The sequence below is a fragment of the Toxotes jaculatrix genome, chromosome 21 (assembly GCF_017976425.1).
Source record: "Toxotes jaculatrix isolate fToxJac2 chromosome 21, fToxJac2.pri, whole genome shotgun sequence".
NCBI lineage: Eukaryota > Metazoa > Chordata > Actinopteri > Toxotidae > Toxotes > Toxotes jaculatrix.
Genome location: NC_054414.1, coordinates 14,626,386 through 14,645,235, shown reverse-complemented (window position 1 = coordinate 14,645,235; position 18,850 = coordinate 14,626,386). Strand labels below are relative to the sequence as shown.

At 41.6% G+C, this 18,850-nt stretch overlaps 1 protein-coding gene across 2 annotated transcripts in view; it reads left to right on the top strand.

Annotated features, from left to right (window-relative positions):
* Positions 1–10,814: 10,814 nt before the first annotated feature.
* LOC121201147 (C-terminal-binding protein 2) overlaps positions 10,815–18,850 on the top strand; it is an 88,885-nt gene continuing 80,849 nt past the window's right edge. For both annotated transcript variants that reach the window (XM_041066822.1, XM_041066821.1), the window contains exon 1: positions 10,815–11,137. The gene's annotated coding sequence lies outside the window, so the exon portion shown is untranslated. The remainder of the gene's footprint in view (positions 11,138–18,850) is intronic.

The window sequence follows — 18,850 nt, the reverse complement described above, 5'->3', positions numbered from 1 at the left end:
AAAATCAAATGGCTCACAGAAAACAGTGGAGAGTCAAATATTGTGTGACACCGTGGGCCCGTGAGGCCACCAAATGCAATTCACCTGCAGGTTTAAGAGTTTATCCAGGGCTTCGAGATACAGTACACGTGCCTTTCTTGTTTTCTTTCCCACATGGATCACACCGGTGCTGGATAGCCACTTCAAACCATTTTTCTCCCTCTGCACAAAGTGGCATTTGTCGCTGCACCTTCCTTTCTTTTCCACACGGTTTTGAGGAGCTCTGTGAAAAGGAGGGTGAAACAATGCTGCATGCTTTGCCTCCATTTTCCCCTGTGTGTGGAATAAAGCTGCATTTTGAGGGGGAGTGCTGTCATGCATCACACACCAGGAGGAGCAGGGAAACAAACAGGGCCAGATTCTTCAAACAGACGGAGTTGCTCAGCAGGATGGGGAACGCTGGGTGTTAATCAAAGTTGAACAGCTAAACTCATTTTATTCCAAAGGGAGAACGAGGGATTGGAGAGGAGGAATAGTGTAAACCACATATTCTGTCTTGACTACAAACGGATGAATAGAAAATTTGGGTTGACAAAATAGTGAAAGATTAGATAATGTAACATCAAAGTCTAAAGACATGAGAAAATGGATAATCACTGCAAAAATGCTGGAAAATTCTGCCAGTTTTCTCAAATGAACTGTGGTTCAAGTTGCAAGAATTCATTATGCAAGCATAGCTGATTCTGTGTATCCAGTTTTGCATATTTTCGGCTTGCTTTAAATATGCCGTGCCACCCAGTCACTCTGGCTTATTTGTTTTTAAGTCCTGCAGACTTTGATGTGGCCTGTAATCTCGTCCAGTCTATTAGGATATTCAGATCGATGCAGAGTGTAAATTAGCAGAGAAGCCAAGTCCAACTCTGTTTTTGGAATATTCCGCTGCTCCTAATTGGATGAATGGATTTATTTTGTTTTTGGAACAACCATGGTGAGGCTTCTGTTTAATCTCCACAGGCCCCTCATCCTGCTTCCCCACCCACTCACCAGATTGATTGTATCTAATACCAGACAATGGCATCAATGAATTCAAGTAGTTTTTTTTTACCCCTCTCGGGTAGACAAGAAAGAGAATCATTTGCATGCAGGTGACATGTTCAAACGGGGCAAGGCAAGATGAATCAAAATGCAACTCAACAGATTCCTAATGCATTGACCTAATTATGCACCCATTTTCCTGCCTTCTTTTTTTTTCCCACATCGGCTACTCATATTCCATTCAAACATATTCAGGATTGGTTCTGATGAAAAAGTCTCTGCTGATTCACTGATTCGCTGTAGTTTTGCTGACTTAAATTGAATTTATAGGAAGATTCAATTTGTTATAAAAAAAAATAATAATCTGCAAGAGAAAAAAACTTGACCATAAGTTGAGCAAAGACCAGATGAACCTTTTCTTTTATTGATTGATTGTATTAGTGAGTACTTCCTCTTCAGGATGCTTTTAAGGCTGAACATATCGCCTTACATCCTCATCCTGACCAGGGTAACCACAACATACAAACCCAGCAGGCAGGGGATTACACTCGTTCAGACCAAACGAGCAAGATTCATGATGGCAGAGTATTGATCCCTGAGGAAATTCAAATCATGTTTATAGGAAATTACTCTGATCACCCCATAGATGCTCAGCTACCTAGATGAACTTGTACATATGCATGGTGGAAAGGGAGAAAACCTTGATGAGTACAATACAGGTGGCAGGTTGTTGTATAGGTTGATTTATTCTCTGTACTTGTGCAAACGTCTGACACATAAAGATAGAATGTGGCACAACAATTGGCTAGCATGGAGGCTTTGTTATTTATTTCACTTGGTTGTTCATGTTGCATGAAATCTAGATATGAAAGTTGTATGACATGCTGTTGTTCTGCATCCAGCTCTGTCTGCGTTGTGGAGCCGTTTTAGCAATCTTATCATCCTGTTCCAAGACTGTTGTAACACACCACTGGAAAAATAGACTCATACCAAGTTCTGTTACCCTAAATGAGAAGAAAGGGAACTAAGAAATAAAATAAAATTTTCCAGTCATTGCTACCACCCTGCCCCACTGTCTGGGCTGACATTAACACTGAAATGAGAATGACCTCATCATACGTTCAGCCAAATCATCATAAATGACATGATATTAACTCTGCCAGACAGCTTTTTTTTTTTCTTGGGCAGTTCTCCATTTTGCTTTAGTTTGTGGTTCTGTGCCCTTGTTATCTGGCCCTCCAGACTCTCCTCTCACTGTGAGGCAGAGGAGCAGAAAGATGGCAGTAATTCATTTTGTGCCACGCCACAGGCAAAGCTCTTTTTCCCTTCTGCCCATTACCTCCAGACCAGACTCAGTGTCTCAGTAGGACACCGCTCCCTTCTGCTCTGGCCCAGACCCCACCGTACTACAGGGGGCTGAGGTTAGTGGATGACCCACTTCAGATTCTGTCAGCGCCACCCGCAAGCATCTGAGGCACTCCGCTCCACCTCCAGGAAAACTGCAAAAAAGATATCAGCCCCACAGTCAGTCAGACTGGGGAAGCAGTTGCTGGTTCCTCTCTCTCTTCATCCAAAATAAACTTACACTACCAAAAAAACATATACCACTGCCTGAAACGTTCCTAGAACACAAAGGACAAGGGACACATAAAACAACATAGGAGGTGCAGGGAGGTGAAAACGTGTGACTAAAGAATTTATGGCAAAGTTAAAAAAAATTGTAGACTGTAAAAGACATGAAAACACTGAAACAAAAACTTACAAAACTTTTTAAAAAATGTTGTGCCAGACGTGTTTTCAGCCAGAGGTATCATTTTAACCAAAGGAGAAAATGAGAGCTCCATGAGTTAGGATCCTTATATCATAAAGAAAATTGACCTTTTCCAGCAAGTTGTTTGCAAAAAAAGATAATCAGACTTGTACAACAAAAGCCATATATTGTATTTTGCACAGTAATTTAGCTTATTGGCAATATCCGAAAATAGGTTTGTATTCAATTATGGTTTGTTGTTTCATCTTAACTGAAATGGTCCAGTGTGTTTCCAAGGTAAAATATTCAGGTTTGAAAAGGCATATGTTTCAATTACAGCCCAGTGTTTTTAAATGAGAAGATGCGCATCAAATCTAAGATGCGTGGATGTTTATGAGTTTAGAGTGGTATGATGGAAAAGCTCTTTTTTTTCTTGTCTTTTTTTTTTTGTTTGCAATATTGCCACAAGACCTAATTTGTTCCCTCGGCAAGCATTTGGCTTTGGTTTTTATCTTTATTTTGACATGTTGTTGTTCATGAGGAGAGCAAAAGGAATATCCCATTAACAGGCTCTTTCCTATCTCCCTACATAAATCACTGACATGGAAATGAAACTGTTCTGACAAAAAGGGAGATGGATAGAGGAATACAAATGTAAAAACCTTACACGCACATTCATCCCTTTCCCTCCTCTCCCCGGTTTCACATAAAGGCACTTCAGCAATTGGAACAACTTCTGAATAGACAATTAGAAATGCAACAAAAGTCTGTAGTGATTTAAAAGGGGGGAAAAAATCTATCTGAGAGGACTCTTGTACATAATTACATCTGAGTTACATTCTTTTCACAGGATGGCAGCTCCAGCCAATCAATGTGGACCAAGTCGTCGATTCTTTGTTAAAGTGTGACAAAGCCATGGATTTCTGATTACTCTGACAACAATTATATTTGTCTTTCAGTTGTGTAAGTGTTGGCCATGGAGAACACTTGTTTCTGACTGACTGGCAGATGTCAGTTCAAATTCTACAAGACACCTGCGGCACAGTTCCAGCCAGAGGTACAGGTAACTGAGTTTGAAAGTTTTCTTTTACTGACATGGAGTGTTCTGGATAATTCATCAGTGATTTATCAAGATGTTTTTTCTTTGAATTAATAAACACTCTATTTATTAATGGCAGGATATATTCATGGCGGAAGGTAGGTCTACCAGAGTTTGTGTCCACAGTCCCGCCTGTGGTTATGTTTAGGCAATGAAAGTACCTTGGCTAAGGACAGGGAAAGATTGTGGTTTTAGTTACACGTGAGCCTGTCATGTCTGAAGTCACTGTGAACTTTTTCTGTATTAGCGTAGACCACAATGTTTCCCTAAGCTTATTGAAACTCAAAATATAAGCATGCATTTCAACTTATTTGCTGTTGCAAATTAGTTGTAAACGAATTTGATTTTTAGTAGACAGAATTAATATTTCTAGACACCATGCCACTAACTTTCTCTAATCTTCAATGGATCTTCTTCATATATTCCTATTAAAATTCATAATGTGCTCAACAAGAGCAGCATTGAAACTTGTCACAATCACCCAGAAGCATGTAATCATTGATCTTTGTCCCCTTTGTTCAAGATAAACTCACAGACTGACCTGACGCTTTGACACTTTGAGTGTGCAGCTCAAATCACAGCCTATTATTCCACATTCCTCCCTGAGGAGCAGATGACATTTACTCACTTAAATCTATCACATCCTCTCAGTACTCCTTTGTACATCTCTGTCACCGCATCTCTCTCTGTTTTTTGGGAAAACTTTGGCCTGTAGCATATATTTATCTTCAAATATGACCCAATCTGAGGGGGTCCAGCTTAGTGATGAACTCTAGGAGATTGCAGCTGCAAAAACAGCCCACTGATGACGCCTACAGAGCCCATGCGGTGCTCGAATCCTTTTGAGAAGCAGGAAATATTACTCCATTGAGGTCTGACGCTTATGTACCCCTGAAACAGGCAAACCTGGATGTAAACAAAGCACTTAATTGAGATAAGTAGCTACATTTACTTAATCTTGGCTGCTTTTCGTCATGTCCCAGTAATTATAATATCACTCCACAATGTGCAGGTATACTTGAAGTAAATGCTGGGTGTGGAGAAAGTGTTGATGAAGTCGCTGAAGTGTGATGCTGATAACACCAGTGATTGGCTAGAACACAAGCCTCTTTGATCCCTCTTAACGGTTAAGAACAGTGCATGTAATTTATGTTTTATTCATTTTCTGACTTTTCCAAAGCAGAAATTCTTTTTGGATCTGCTTTTCATCAGACTGAAAAAATAATCTATGTTTTTGTTTTTTTTTTTTTTTCTCAGCACAGGAGAAAAAGTATAAAAGTAACCGCCTACCAGCAGGAAAAGTACAACTAAAACAAATCTGGTAAATTGTGTTCTAGCAGAGGGAGAAAGCAGAGCTGCACAACATGGCTTTCACCAGCAAATGCAGAAGATTAAGTAAGTTTCCCTTTGAGAAATTAACTACTACACAAAGTGGAGATAAAAGAAGAGACAGAATAATGAGGCCTGTTTGCCTATTCAGAGGGTTTAGCCATGTATTAAAAATCATAGCGTTAAGCTTCCTGACAGATGCTAATGAAGTGATGTTTACATTTTTGATTCGCTGCCTAAACAAAGATAAGACATGCTCTTGGAAAACAGCAAGCCCTGCAATCCAAACACATCCATTGAGACTGTCACCAAAGACATGACAGCTTTCTTCCCTACTAACAACAATGAGCGACTCATTTCCATATTAATGAGAGAAAAGAAAGGCAAGTGTATGGGAGGGGGGAGGATGTTGAGCACGGAGGGGGCGATGTTGCTTCTTGTTGTCTTGGCACCTATTGACAAAGTCTTCAAATAGGTTGTTAATGACCAGCCTAAAACACAGGGAGCAGCCTGTGGAGTAATCATATCAACATGTTGCGTACGCATATCATGCTGCGTACTGTCGCCATCCCTCCTATGTGGTTGCTCTTGCATAAATATTTGGCGTTGTTGCCACACACAAGACAGATATGTACACGTTCATGCAGGGACACGTGTGTGCACATCTACATTTGTTCATCCATAAAAACCACATACACACAGCACTTAACATCTTGTACAATAAGAGACGTCCTCATCCCACAGGAAGCAGGCTTCAGTACGCCCGAAGGGTGAAAACAAAATTAGCAGCTCAAGAGTACTCCAGGCCAAATCTAGCGGGGGATACAAAACATCTGTTAAATCCCACAGTATTTACTCCTCATAACCTTAAAAACAAATTGCAGTTACCTTAACCTGCAAGCCAAATTTCTTCAATGCACAAATCATGGACTTGAGATTTGGACGTATGTCAGACTTAAACAGGGGCTGTACCAATTAGTTCGTTTACTGGTCATGGGGACTTCTGCTCAGACAGTTATAATGTATTCTTTGCCACTTGAGGGTCACAGAGGGAACTTTCTCAAGTCTGAGAAATTGACCTGAATAGTTGCATGATGGAATACAGTGTTTTTGGAGCTTGACATATTTCAGCCTCTGATGCATCAGTTTTGAACATTCCTTCTTAAACTGCCTCTCACAGTTGTCCCAACTTTAGAAAAGTAGAGCACTAAATCATTACTATTGTGAGTCAGAGAAATTGAACTTGACTACCATAAGTAGTGTGACTTGAGGCTTAACCTGTCAAAGACTTTGATAGACTTGAGACTTCAATCCCAGAAATCCCAAAACAAATAAGGCGTATGAATTAAAATTACTAGATTTTAGCTATGTATAAAGCTAAGACCTATAACATTTTAATGATCAACATTCAGACACCTGCAGGATTGATTCCTATCTTGCAATTTACTTAAGAACACTTGTGACCCAGTGACTCCAACCACTTTTTCTACTATGATATATACAAACAGACTTTTCATCAAAGAAGTCTGTTCACCCAACCGCTAAACTGCTGTATCTCTAGGATTTGAATATTTGTCTCCACATTCTGTGTATGTCTGTGATGCTCTGAGGCATTTATTCTAACACTTGACTCCGAGAGGCATCTCCAAGACATAATCTTCCAGTTCATAGTGCATGTCATTAGCCTCCTAAATTACAAACATCATTAGGAGAATTGATTCAACTTAGCCTCCTGGGGGGCCTCAGTCTGCTGTTCCGACATGGTGGGAGCTCATTTTGAGTGTGGTGTCAATCCTATTTCACAAGTTCAAGCGGACCCATTGGGGGTCTGAGCTGTTCGCCCCCTCTTTATCCCTGCACGGTGAGGCCCTGCCTCCTCATTAGCAAAAAAGAGTAGACTGTGTGTGTGTGCAGCCTTCATGCATGCTGGGTATGTTTCAGCCTCTGAGCAGGGGAGATGAAGTCATTGTGGCACACTGACCTCTGCAACAGCCTCAAACGCTGCATCATTGTGGGGGGCCATCGCTGGGGCATCGCTGGGGCATGCTGTGACATTGGTGAAGAGAAGTGATTCAAAAAAGAAAAATGTTACATGTTTCTGTGCCCTGTAACACTGTGATTATGTTATTTTCTACAAATTCAACCAAAAGAAAAAACCTGCGAAATTGAATTGTTATAAGTAACCAAGAAAAGGAAAGCAGAGCTTTGAGCCAGCACATCAAAATAGTGCCTGAGCAGAGTATGTGGAGAAGAAATTGTTTTGATAAGATCCTGCAGGGTGGGAGCAGAGTGCCAAGGGAATGAAACTGAGGTATAAGAGGGGAATTGACAAGGAGAAAAATGACTAGGCTACACAGCACGAGCAAAACATCAAAATTTGAACAAATTCGCCCCTCGAATTCTAATGCAACATGGTCCTTATACTCTGGAGCAGCCACTAATTCCAGCCCATGTAACAAACATGGAGGGGGTTGTGTGCCTTCAATAATTCATCTGGAGATTGATAGATGTGTGTCTTCAGAGACCGCGGTGTGGATAATATGTTGCTCAGCTCTGCCCGTGAATTTGTGAGTATGGAGATTGGGGTCAGAGTTCAAAATGAGAAGGTCTGAAACCGCGTTACACTGAACCCACACCTCCTCTTCTAATAGGGTGGCACAAATCCTTTCAACACTCGAGACTCTTCTCCATCTCCACTGAGATGTTTTATGTTGATGCAGCAGTGGATTGAATGTGGACTGCAGGGCACATGCAGCGATGGTTTTGCATTTTAAGAGAATAATAAAGCACTTTCTAGCTTGCTGACGGTGTTGTTTAAAAAGAAATCTGCACTCTTCATGTTCATCAATTCCATGATTTTGGCTTAAAGTAAAACAGGTGAAAAGGTTCGTTATTTGGTTTGAAATTAAAAGAGAATGAAGAATTATTGCTGGCTTTGATTTAACTCCAGATCTTAGTTGAGAAACAGAGAATATTCCCAGAAAGCATATGAGCAGTGGGAGTTTAAAAGACTACCTCTTTTTTCTTCACATGGATTACATTAGCTGCTTTTGTGTTTCTCAACATGTGGACCATTTTTACAATGAAGAAGAAGAGGGTGCTTTAAAGGTCATCTAAATGCTGTTGCCCTACATAAAAGCTATCTTTTTTTTTCTTTTTTTGTCTTATGTGAACACAGAGTATCTGAAATCACCTATTTTTGTAAACAATATACAATCAGTCCCAAACATCAATAAAATCATGGCTGTGAGATTCAGGAACACAATTTCACCACATCCATTTTCTGCATAATTATCCCACTGAGGGGCTGGTTGTCTTTTTGTTCTATATGCAGGACACCCCCCACATGTAACTACTGTTCTGACGAAAGGTGGACAATAGTTGATGGACAGATCAATGAAAAGAGCATATGGAGGCCAGGCAGAATATAGAAATGAAAAGTGGAAAATGGGATATAGATAATTGAATTCACTGAGCACCCTGACTGGCACTTCGCACAGTCTGCTGCCATTTACTTGACCTCACAGAGTTACTGTGCAAAGTGCAGAAATGAGACTGAAAATGAAATGCAGAAAGCAACTGTTGCTGCTTCTGTAACAGAGCCGTGCTATTAAATGTATGCAAAAGGCAAACCCCTCATTGATCAATGTGACGACGTGGATCAATGCTTGTTCTTTGTGCAACAAGTTCCTAAAGAGGACACTAAAATCAGTCATGTGACGTCATCCGTGACCTCAGGCATTCACAAAGCAATAGGGGTCACGTGCTATGCTATATGGTCTTGTCACATCAGTCATGCACAGGTGAGTCCAGTATACACAGAGCAGCAACAGTTACCCTTAACTGCTATTTCTAAATTACACTTTGGACGGTGAACATTGCAAGCTGGAAGTGCGCTGATATCTTTTTATAGCCTTCCCTGCTTTGCTTTGTAGGCCTCAAATAGCTTCGTTTTCAGATCCTCAGTCAGTTAGTTAGAGGAGCCAGTGCTTGTTGAGTGCTACCACAAGGTTTGACGAGTCAGATAATTTAAAAGCTTTGGAACTGTCATCAGTCGACAGTTCCTAATGATGATTCTTGACCTGCCTTGCAAGTCCGGATGAGTTAATTAAGTTCTGATGAGTTAATGAAGTTCTGAGGCCAAACTTTTGCAAACAACTGTATTTAGTATTCCTAAATCAAACTGTCTGCCCTTAAAGAAACCACAGCACTACTTGCAGATTAATCACCGTAAAGAAATCAAAGGAACTCCGAACTTAATCAATATCAGGTAGACAAGATTTGTACAAACCATCCTCTTTGAAGAATACTCCCTGCACACAAACTTACTGAACACAGGAAATGTGAGTACATCTCTCCTTACAACTACAAGGCTCACTCACTTTGCTGTCATTTTATGAGCTTTCATTCAGCAGCATCCTGCTGTGATCAGTTCGAAGGAGAACCATTAAATATATGTACAACTTAAAGGACTGAAACACAAATATCACAGGCTTGTATAGACCACTATAACATCTGAGTATTATGTTAAAGCTATACCATAAATTATAGATAGATTCACTGCGGACTTGAGCACTACTGACACATATATAATTCCATGTGGGGATATTATAAGCATTTCAAAGTGTCTGTTTAGCCAGATCACACCATATTTTCTCACTTAACCTTATACTTTTATCTGCTGGTGCAGACAATTTTCATTTTATTCGCTTGGTTTTTGAGACATCCATCTCTACAACTTCTGCTTCCAACCCCGTCAGTGGGATTGGGCGGAATATACAGCCAAGAAACCAAAACAATGAGCTTAAAGACACTACAATGCTCTCCAGCGCTAAAGGGAACTTCAGAGTTGGGTGCTAATTCTCTGTGCAAGCACATTACACACAGTCATTTGACCCAATGTTGACATAAAAGCTACAGATTAGTGCAGCTTTAAAGGACTGAAAAATTACATTTGAAAAACTCAATAGCAACATGCTTTTCAGCGTCTCACACACTCTGAATAAGCCACAAGCCTCAGTGTCAACCGTTTTTTTTTGTATTTTTTTTTAAAGAAGTTTCACAGAAAACCGTTAAGAATAAGATTTGTGGATTATCCAGAGTAAGAGGGAGATAATTTCTGGAAAGTTATTTTCTTTTCAAATGTCCTTCAGTGCTGAGAACACCACAAATAAGAACCCTTTCACCTCTTTTTTATTGTGTTTCTAGCAGAAAGAGGGATTATCATTAAAGCTTTGGCACATGAAAAAGGGTTAAGTGAGAAAATATTTTGTGATTTGGGTGAAGTGACCCAGATAAAGTGATTTTCTATGATAGAAAAAAAAAATGAAACTGAAATAAAAGACGCGGTCATTCCTAAGAATAAAAGCAAATTTCCCATTTGTCCACATCATTTCTGCTAACCATGTGAGCCGAAGGTGTGTGTGTGTGTGTGTGTGTGGTTGGTGGTGGTGGTGGAGGAGGAGGAGGTGGAGAGGGGCGGGCTTCTTCTTCTTCTTGGTTTATGTCATTGGTTTAAACGACCCAAGACCCCGCCTTGATAAAAACGGAGAGTTAGACTACAGCCAAAGAGAGAAGGGGGTGTGGGGGGGGAGAGGGAAAAAAAAATAAAGCAGTGAAACAGTTAGACAGACACCTACTCGGCGTTTACGCTCGGCCGTATTTTAATAAACAAGGACGCGTATCAGCACATTGTAGCCTAAACCCTGTTCGGTAATCACTCCTCTCTCTCCGGTCGTTTCTTCCCAAAAAAAAAAAAAAAAAAAACCACCCCACCAGAAGCCGCTTTTGCAGCGCACGGAGGATTAATAAGGTGGAATCAGAATTACTCCAAATCTTCACATGAAACATTTCTCCCCGGAGCGGATGATGCTGCCGCCGCCGCCGTGTGCCTAGAAAAAAAAAAAGTCGGCTTCTCAACTTGCGATTAGACATCGTTCATCCAGGTAAGACCGCATCGCAGAGGCAACCGCAGCACCGCTGTTTTCCGCTGTTTGATCCAGTTTTGTGTTTCGAACGGGAGAGTTAGTGATGACTGGGCTGCCGTCGGGTTTCAGGTCCGCATACGGCTCTGACCATGTGTGTCCACCTTACTGCGCCATGAAGATGGGGGGGAATGGATGGTCGGGTGGGTTGTGTGCACACAGGGGCATTATTTCTGACCACGCAAAACACGGTCTAACTGTCAAATGTGGGCACGAACAGTCCGCGTTTTCCCTCCAAATGCTGCCATTAGTGTCCCTCACCTTTTCGGTGCAAGGGTATTCGGCAAAGACGCGGAGACCAGCCTACATTGTTTTTTTGCACACAACGAGACCCCGTGCGGAGTGTGTGTGTGTCGGGTAAAAGAAAATAGGAAGTGCATTATTAGAGTGAACGTTGTGTGGTCGTGGAATTGTCTGCGTGTGTGTGTTGTGCTTTCCAGTGAGGCTCTTTGCGGCATAAATCCTCTAATGCCTCACACTTGACCCGACTGACTGAGTTTTTGTAGACAAAATAGTGTTATGAAAGACGTCATCCTGTGTAATCTTCAGCGCTGCTTGCTGCTTAGCCTGTGCAGCCCTCTCTTTTTTTTGTTTTTCTAACACAAGTCATTACTGTGGAGCACATCTGCTTTCCACGCTGCATCACAATTTATTTTTTTTTTTTAACATTTTTATGTTGTAGCACAATTTTAAGACTTCTCCAGAGGAGTTTTAAAGAAGTCATGCATCATTAAAGAGGATCAGAGGCTCCCCCTAAACTTTTTTTTCATCACAGGGACACACAAATGATAAAAGCAGTGGATCAGACACCTGCATCTGATGACATTTTGCCCCCCGAGGAATCCCACCTGAAAGGATTTTGTGGTGCAGTGTGGAGTTGCAGGTCTGCAGGTGGGCAAATGCTGTAGCCTACAGCGTGGAGTTGGAAACTTGTGAACAGGCATGTTCATCCCTCCACGGTCTCTTGTTGTTAAGTGAGTGAAATGCAAGTGAAACCAAGCCAGTCCTCGTGTTTCTGGGGATGCCCCCATCATGGTCCCCTGGAGGCTTCAGCATGTGACCACTGGAGGGGAATAATGGACTGCTTTTTGTAGTTTTCACTCCTGGACACTTTGCTGCATTTTACTCGCGTGCATTTATCTTGTTTTGTGGTTACAGAGCTGATATTTACAATGGGGATTTAGCACCATATCTGCCTGTGTAAACGTAGAAAATTAGTCAGGAAAGTGCATCTTATGTTTACATCCACTCTTAGGTGCCGGCAGTGTATGAATGAGCTGCTAATTGCCTTGTGTTAACTTGTTAATTACGCACACTAAAGTATTCTTACACATTATTGGGCTAATTAATTCACTCATTACTGTGCAAATATGACAACAGGATACTGGTTGGATTAATGAAGAAATAGAGTTATCTTTATTTCTTACTAAAAATAACATTGTCAGTCATTTGTTATTGTTAACTCAGATGATTTCTATCCTCCTGGTGCAACAGATAAAAAAGTATCATGTAAGAATGTGAATCTTAGAACTTGGATTGTTTTATATTAGTTAGTCACAATATAGCAGAGTTAACAACAAGACAATTTATTTTGTGTCTGCAAGCTGAATAGGTGATGACCTTGGTAAAGGAGCTCTTTGTCTCTCTCATGGGTGACCATGTGTATGTATTGGATGGGGGGGGGTCGGCTGAAGGAATATAAGGCCACTACAGATGTGTGCAGCTTGTACATCTGCTCTGTTGTCAGCCATTGTCAAGGAAGCAGTTAAGATGGTGGGCAGCTCAGCACAACAGAGCTTCCTTGTCAGAAAGCTCCATTAAACTGCTCCAGTCACAAGTGCAGCAGGAAAGTGGTCATAACACAGAGCACTGTTCTTTTTCCTCACATGCCAGGTACATTCACAATCATTACCAATCCACAGTCGATTTTTTTTTTGGTTTTGCCTTCAGACAATCAGTTCTTCATTCATAACCAACAAACTTGCCATACATAAGTTGAGACTTATGTATGGCATAAGTTGTCCCTTTTCCCGCTTACCTTCCCCCATTGTGAGACAGTGTTATAATTTAGAACGGGGACTGTCGTGTTTCCAGAGAGGAAATTGAACAGACTCAGTTAGTCGACCCCGTGAAGAGCCTGCCCTCTGCCATCCTCTCATGTGTTGCTGAGCAGCACCCTATCACTCAAGGCAATTGAACGTCTCTGAGGGGACCTCTGTTAGCCCCGTGCAATATTTATTACCATCCATCATCCCGAGACTCTCGCTCTACGGGTGAATAACAGTGGCTGCTAAGTTCTGTGTTAAAAAGTTCCCTCGCCAGCGACCATTAGAAGGGATTTATGGGCGCAGCCGCCCTGGAAGTGCTGTGGAAGCGAGACGGAGCGTGTTTCAGAGTCACTGCATACCCGCTGGGCTGTGGTACCAAATATGTCATGGATAAAATTCTGACTGGCGCTGTGCTGGAGAGCTGCCTGAACTTCTCTTTTCCATTTTAAGCTTGTCTTCCTAATAGGTTTTATTGCTCAAATTAGTCGACTGGCTGAAAATTAATCTGCCATTTTGATAATTGATTAATTGGTCATTTATCAACCTAAAGTGCCAAACATTTGCTCATTTCAGCCTCTTAAATTTGACTATTTGCTGCTTTTGTATCATTATAAAGTGAATACCTTTGGTCAGTTAATAGATGATATAAGCAATTTTTAGTTGCAGGCCTTAGTTATATTGCTGTAATGTAACACATGGTACATTTCATTCGTCCTGTCTATACAAGGTTGTATATGGTCTATAATAAGGATCATCTAATGTATGCATACTGTGCAACTGAGCTGGTAAATCCTGCCTCCACGTTCTTTGAATAAAAGTGAGCGCATGTTGTGTGAAAATTAGTATATCTCTGTGTGCTCACTACCTCTCGATATAGTCTTTGATCCTGCAGAGATGAGACAGATTCTCTTTTTTTTTATCCCAAGTCTTTCCACTCTGTTGAGATTGTTTGTTTGTCAGAGTTGAAAACAATTGGGATGAACCTGATAGCGATGGAAGCTATAGGGACGGGGCAGCACTGTAAATGAATGCCTTGCTGTGCTTCTTTTAGGTCAATTTGAATATGTGTTTTTAATTGGTCTCTGAAGGCTAAGACTTCTCTTTTCTGCCTTCCTCAAAAGTGTCTGCATGATGTGACTGTGTTGAGCTAAGGAGCCCCGGAGCAACGGTGTTCATTTGAAGCTTGGCGAACATGCTCATTATCTCCAACCAAAGGCAAGATTGATTTAGCTGAAAGCCAGGGTAATTTTTGAAAAAAACATGGATAGAGGTAGAACTGTAAACTGATCAAGACAGTAATTCTTGCCGTGGATCTCAGTCTCGGTCAAAGTGAATAAGTTTAAAACAGAGAGCTACAGTGGAAAATACTCAGTATCTTCACTACTCACAGCAACTAAAGGTGTCATCAGTCAGCCGGAGCTGCTCTCTCTTGGCTTCAAAACTCGTCTAACCTTTAGAAATGGTATATTGGAAAGATATCTCAAAGAAACATTTTGCTTGTCATTCCCATTTCTTTGCTTCCTTGTTCTCCTGAGGCATTCTGCGTCTTTGTTTTTCAGCACATGGAAGAGTGTGTATGTGTGTGTACTTGTTTGAGGGGGTGGGGTGGGGCTGTAAGATTTTTCCCCTGTCATCGCTTACTCCCCCATTGCTATAATTTCATTGACAGTGGCAGCGATTGTGTTTTGTGGAGCTACACAGGGGTAAAGGATAATTGGAGACGTGGATGTCTTTTTCATGGTAACGGGGAAAGTGGAACCCTGTGCCAGCGTTATTCTCTGTACTATACAAAGGGACAAGATCCAGTGATAGGGCCAGTATAAGAGATCTACAGTATTCTCTAACACAAACAGATGTATTTTCTTCTGCCTGAAACTAGTAGAGCTGAACCTCATTGGTTTCAGCGTTGCCGAGCAGATAGGACGTTCTCTGCTGTTATTGGATTGGATGTTACAGTCACTCTGTGCTTTTATCTTGTACCCCTCTACATTAGTATCAGGGGAGAGTGAGGTGACCATGTAATAAAGTGGAAGTGCAATGTCTTTCAGCCATGTAAAAGGTCAAGAAACACTTGTACCCTGGCCCCTGTAGGCGATGTCAGACAGTCCTGTTAGCATTAAGGTACGATGTCGTTGGGCGAAGCAGCGGCACAGCAATTAGAGTTATTAATTATTTTCTTACAACTTAATACTCCTTCATTTAATGTATATTAATTGATGTGCTCCTGAATCCGCACTCACATAATCCACCAAGGATTTCTCAAAGGCAAGCACAAAAGGCTTTTATTATCTTAAGAAGGAAGTGGTCTTTTGGGACGTAAAGTGCCCCTGCTCAATTGTATATTACATTATGAAACAGACGTAAGTGAAATGAAATTACAACGTATCATCAGCACGGTGAAGGATCCTATTGAATAATTACCTCGGCAGAGCCATTGTTGTAATGTCAGACTCGTTCTTTTGGATGTGATGGGGGGGGGTTATGAAGTCCTCATGCGAGGAAGTAAAAAGCAGTTTCAAGGTTAAACTGTGTGAAGGCCAAATGTTTGGGGAGGGTGGATTAATTTCATGTCCTATAATGTGATTTGCAATATCTCCTCCTCTCCTGCCCTTGGTTTCTTTAGAGATGTGTGAGCCTGATGAGAGCTGAGGGCAGGGGGGGCTGCCGTAACTACCACCTGCATGTGTAAGTGTTTACAGGACTGCTAAATGGAATTATGGGAGATGGTGCATGCTTACCAATTCAACATCATTCCCAGACCCGGCCTCATTACTGAATACAAATTCAGTGGTTATCTTTCTGGTGCACAGGAGAGAAAATGTTCTCTCGTACATGCAAGCATGCACAAACACAGTCACATACATAAATACGTACAGACGCACAAAGACAGGTTGGGGGGGGTGGTTCCAGGAAAATCACTGTGCATCATTAATTGCAGGGCAGGCTACGAAGGAGGGAAAAGGACCACCATGGTAGCAGCAGCACGATCCCTCGCTGCACAGTCGGCCTAAGAAGCCTGCTGTACTCAACACTTTATCACACAGTATCTGAAGCTTATCCTCGTGTATCTGCATATCAGCCCAGTTAATGAAGCTGTTGCGTTGTCTCGTTTTCTGGAAAATTCTGTGCAGTACAAATGTCTTCACAGATATGCGTGCATTTCATATAGCACCATTAACATAGATACATTTGAAGAAGCACAGGGAAACCTCACAGTATGTGTGCAATACCAGGAAGTAATAAAATCCGCGATTGAGGTCAGCATAGGTGGTAAGTGGGTGGGCTGTAGGCTCTTTCATGGAGGGTGGGGTGGTATCACTGTTAGAGTTTCCTCACCGTTGCCTACTGTAGTGATATAAATACAGTGAAAGCCAATGGTATGTCCACGAGTGCTGCTGAGATCAAGCGTCTAGATTATGATTTATTTATACTGATACTGAAATTATCAACAGCTGGCAGATCCTGTAAGATTTTATTCAGTTGTATTTGTAACATTTGAGAACATCTCGTGGCACGTGGACATTGTTACAGTTGAGCTCACAGTAAATCCCAGCAGACAGCCACACATTTTCTCAGTCTGACCTGCAGTTTCAGAGGCTGGAGAACCAACTACTGTCAAGTGATGTGATGACACTAATTAAAAAAACATACAATTTAAAACTGAGCAGCTTCAACTGCTTTACTATTCTGCAGTTTCATCCCAGGCGAGGTAACAGGGCTTAAAGGACAGCACAACTACACAGTGACATGTGAGTGAAATTTTCTGGCCCAGACCTGTTTTATTTCTTACCATTGCTGTGTGGCCTTGTGACCTAAGTCGTAGCTGATCGTGTCCAAGTAAATTTCCTTCCAGTTTGGTACGGCCAACTCCCCCATGCTGTCATTGTTGTTACCGCTAACTCCACTGATGGCCTGGGGAGAGTGTAGATAGCCATGTGGCCTTAGAGCCATGTGACAGCCATGTCTTTTCACCTGACAGTGAGGGAGGGCACACAAAGGCTCATGGAGTCCTCACCCCCACCCTTGGGATGCCGGTGCAGGCAGCCTAAGCTATAGGAGCAAAGAAATGATTCGTCCTTGGTTTTGTATCTGCACAATTTGCCAAACTATGTCTGTAAGAATGTACAACAATGTGTCTGGGTCTCTGCTGTGGACGTTGAGGGTTTTGTGAGTAATTGTTTAGTTTGTACCCAAAGAAACAGAACCATCCAGTACTGAACCGGGCTTGACCACACAGTGTTTCAGCTTATACTGCAGGGCTTATACTGCTTACCTGTGCTCACAATAAACTGACAGCCGTCATAGTAAATGTGGTCAAAACACATTGTCAGTTCACAATTTAATCACAACATTGCTCGGCTCTAATATAGACCATACACTCGCACCAGCAGCGATAACAAGAGAAAAAGTGTCCAGTAGTCATTTATTTCAAAAAGAGTGCAGAGAGACCAGGAGCAACAAGGTGGGCATGTGGTGGAAGGACAGAGTGGCAAGTTCATACTTCGAGGCAACATTAAGTTATCTTTTTCCAGAATTAGAAGTAAAAAAATGGACTGTCCGAGGTGGAGAAAATGTACTGTCGCTGTCACTGGGAATTTGTGTCACACTTTTGCAGAAAAGCTTTTCACTTAAACTTACCTTTTTGTCTGACAAGATGTCCAAGTGTCCTTGAAAGTTAGCACTTTTCCTTAAAAAAAGTAGAGTTTGCCACTGTGTGTGAAAACTCAACACAGCTGTTGAGATTTGCCCACTGCGACAGTTCCAGTGGGGCTGTTTACAGTTGGGGTGCTGGTCAAGTAAATGTAAGCAAACGTATGCATGCTTGGAAATTGTTTTTTCCACTTTTGCTCTATATGTTGCTGTTGTGTCAGAGTAGTGATTATATGTTGGAACTGAATTTATCTCCTCTTATTATTTTTTTCTATTTGCCTGCCCTGTCTATTTCATGCTGGCTGCTTTAGCTTTCTAGTGAAATCTCATCTTGTTTTCCTGTGAAAGAGAATTGCATACAAATGTGGTTCCAGGTGTCCATTGCAACATGTCTCAGTATTTTAAACCTCTCCCAGGACATTCATCGTGTACATGTCTTTCCATTGGCTGTGCTGCACTCAGGGCTATGTGCATCAACTTGCTATTCCTCTTCTTCCTGATTTCCAGCAAAGGCGATTGCCTCCTCTCACTGACTTCCCACTTTAACCAATTTTTTAAAGCATATTCAACAACTGTGCTAAGTCATCAGGCTCACTCTTTCATATTAGTGAGGCCACTGTGTTGGTATCATCAACACAATTATGAAATAGAAATGACAGGTAAAATGTTCCACTCTTGCAGTATACCACTTCTGAACGTTAAAGTTTTGGACCCATCGTTTGTAGGATAGTCTTTCAAAAAAGTTGCTCCTCACTGCTTTTGTGACACTGCTTTGCCACAACATCCTTAATCAAATCAAACCAGAAGCTAGTGCTGGTCTAGTTTGTGGTTTACATGCCCAGAATTTAGATGTAAGACAAAATTACTGGAGCTGTGAAAACTTTCCAGGGTTATACAATCCTGTCTGAAAGGTGTGAAAACTCTCCATGTGGGGTCTTGGCATTTGAAAGGCCTTCAAACAGAACTTCTTGGTTGG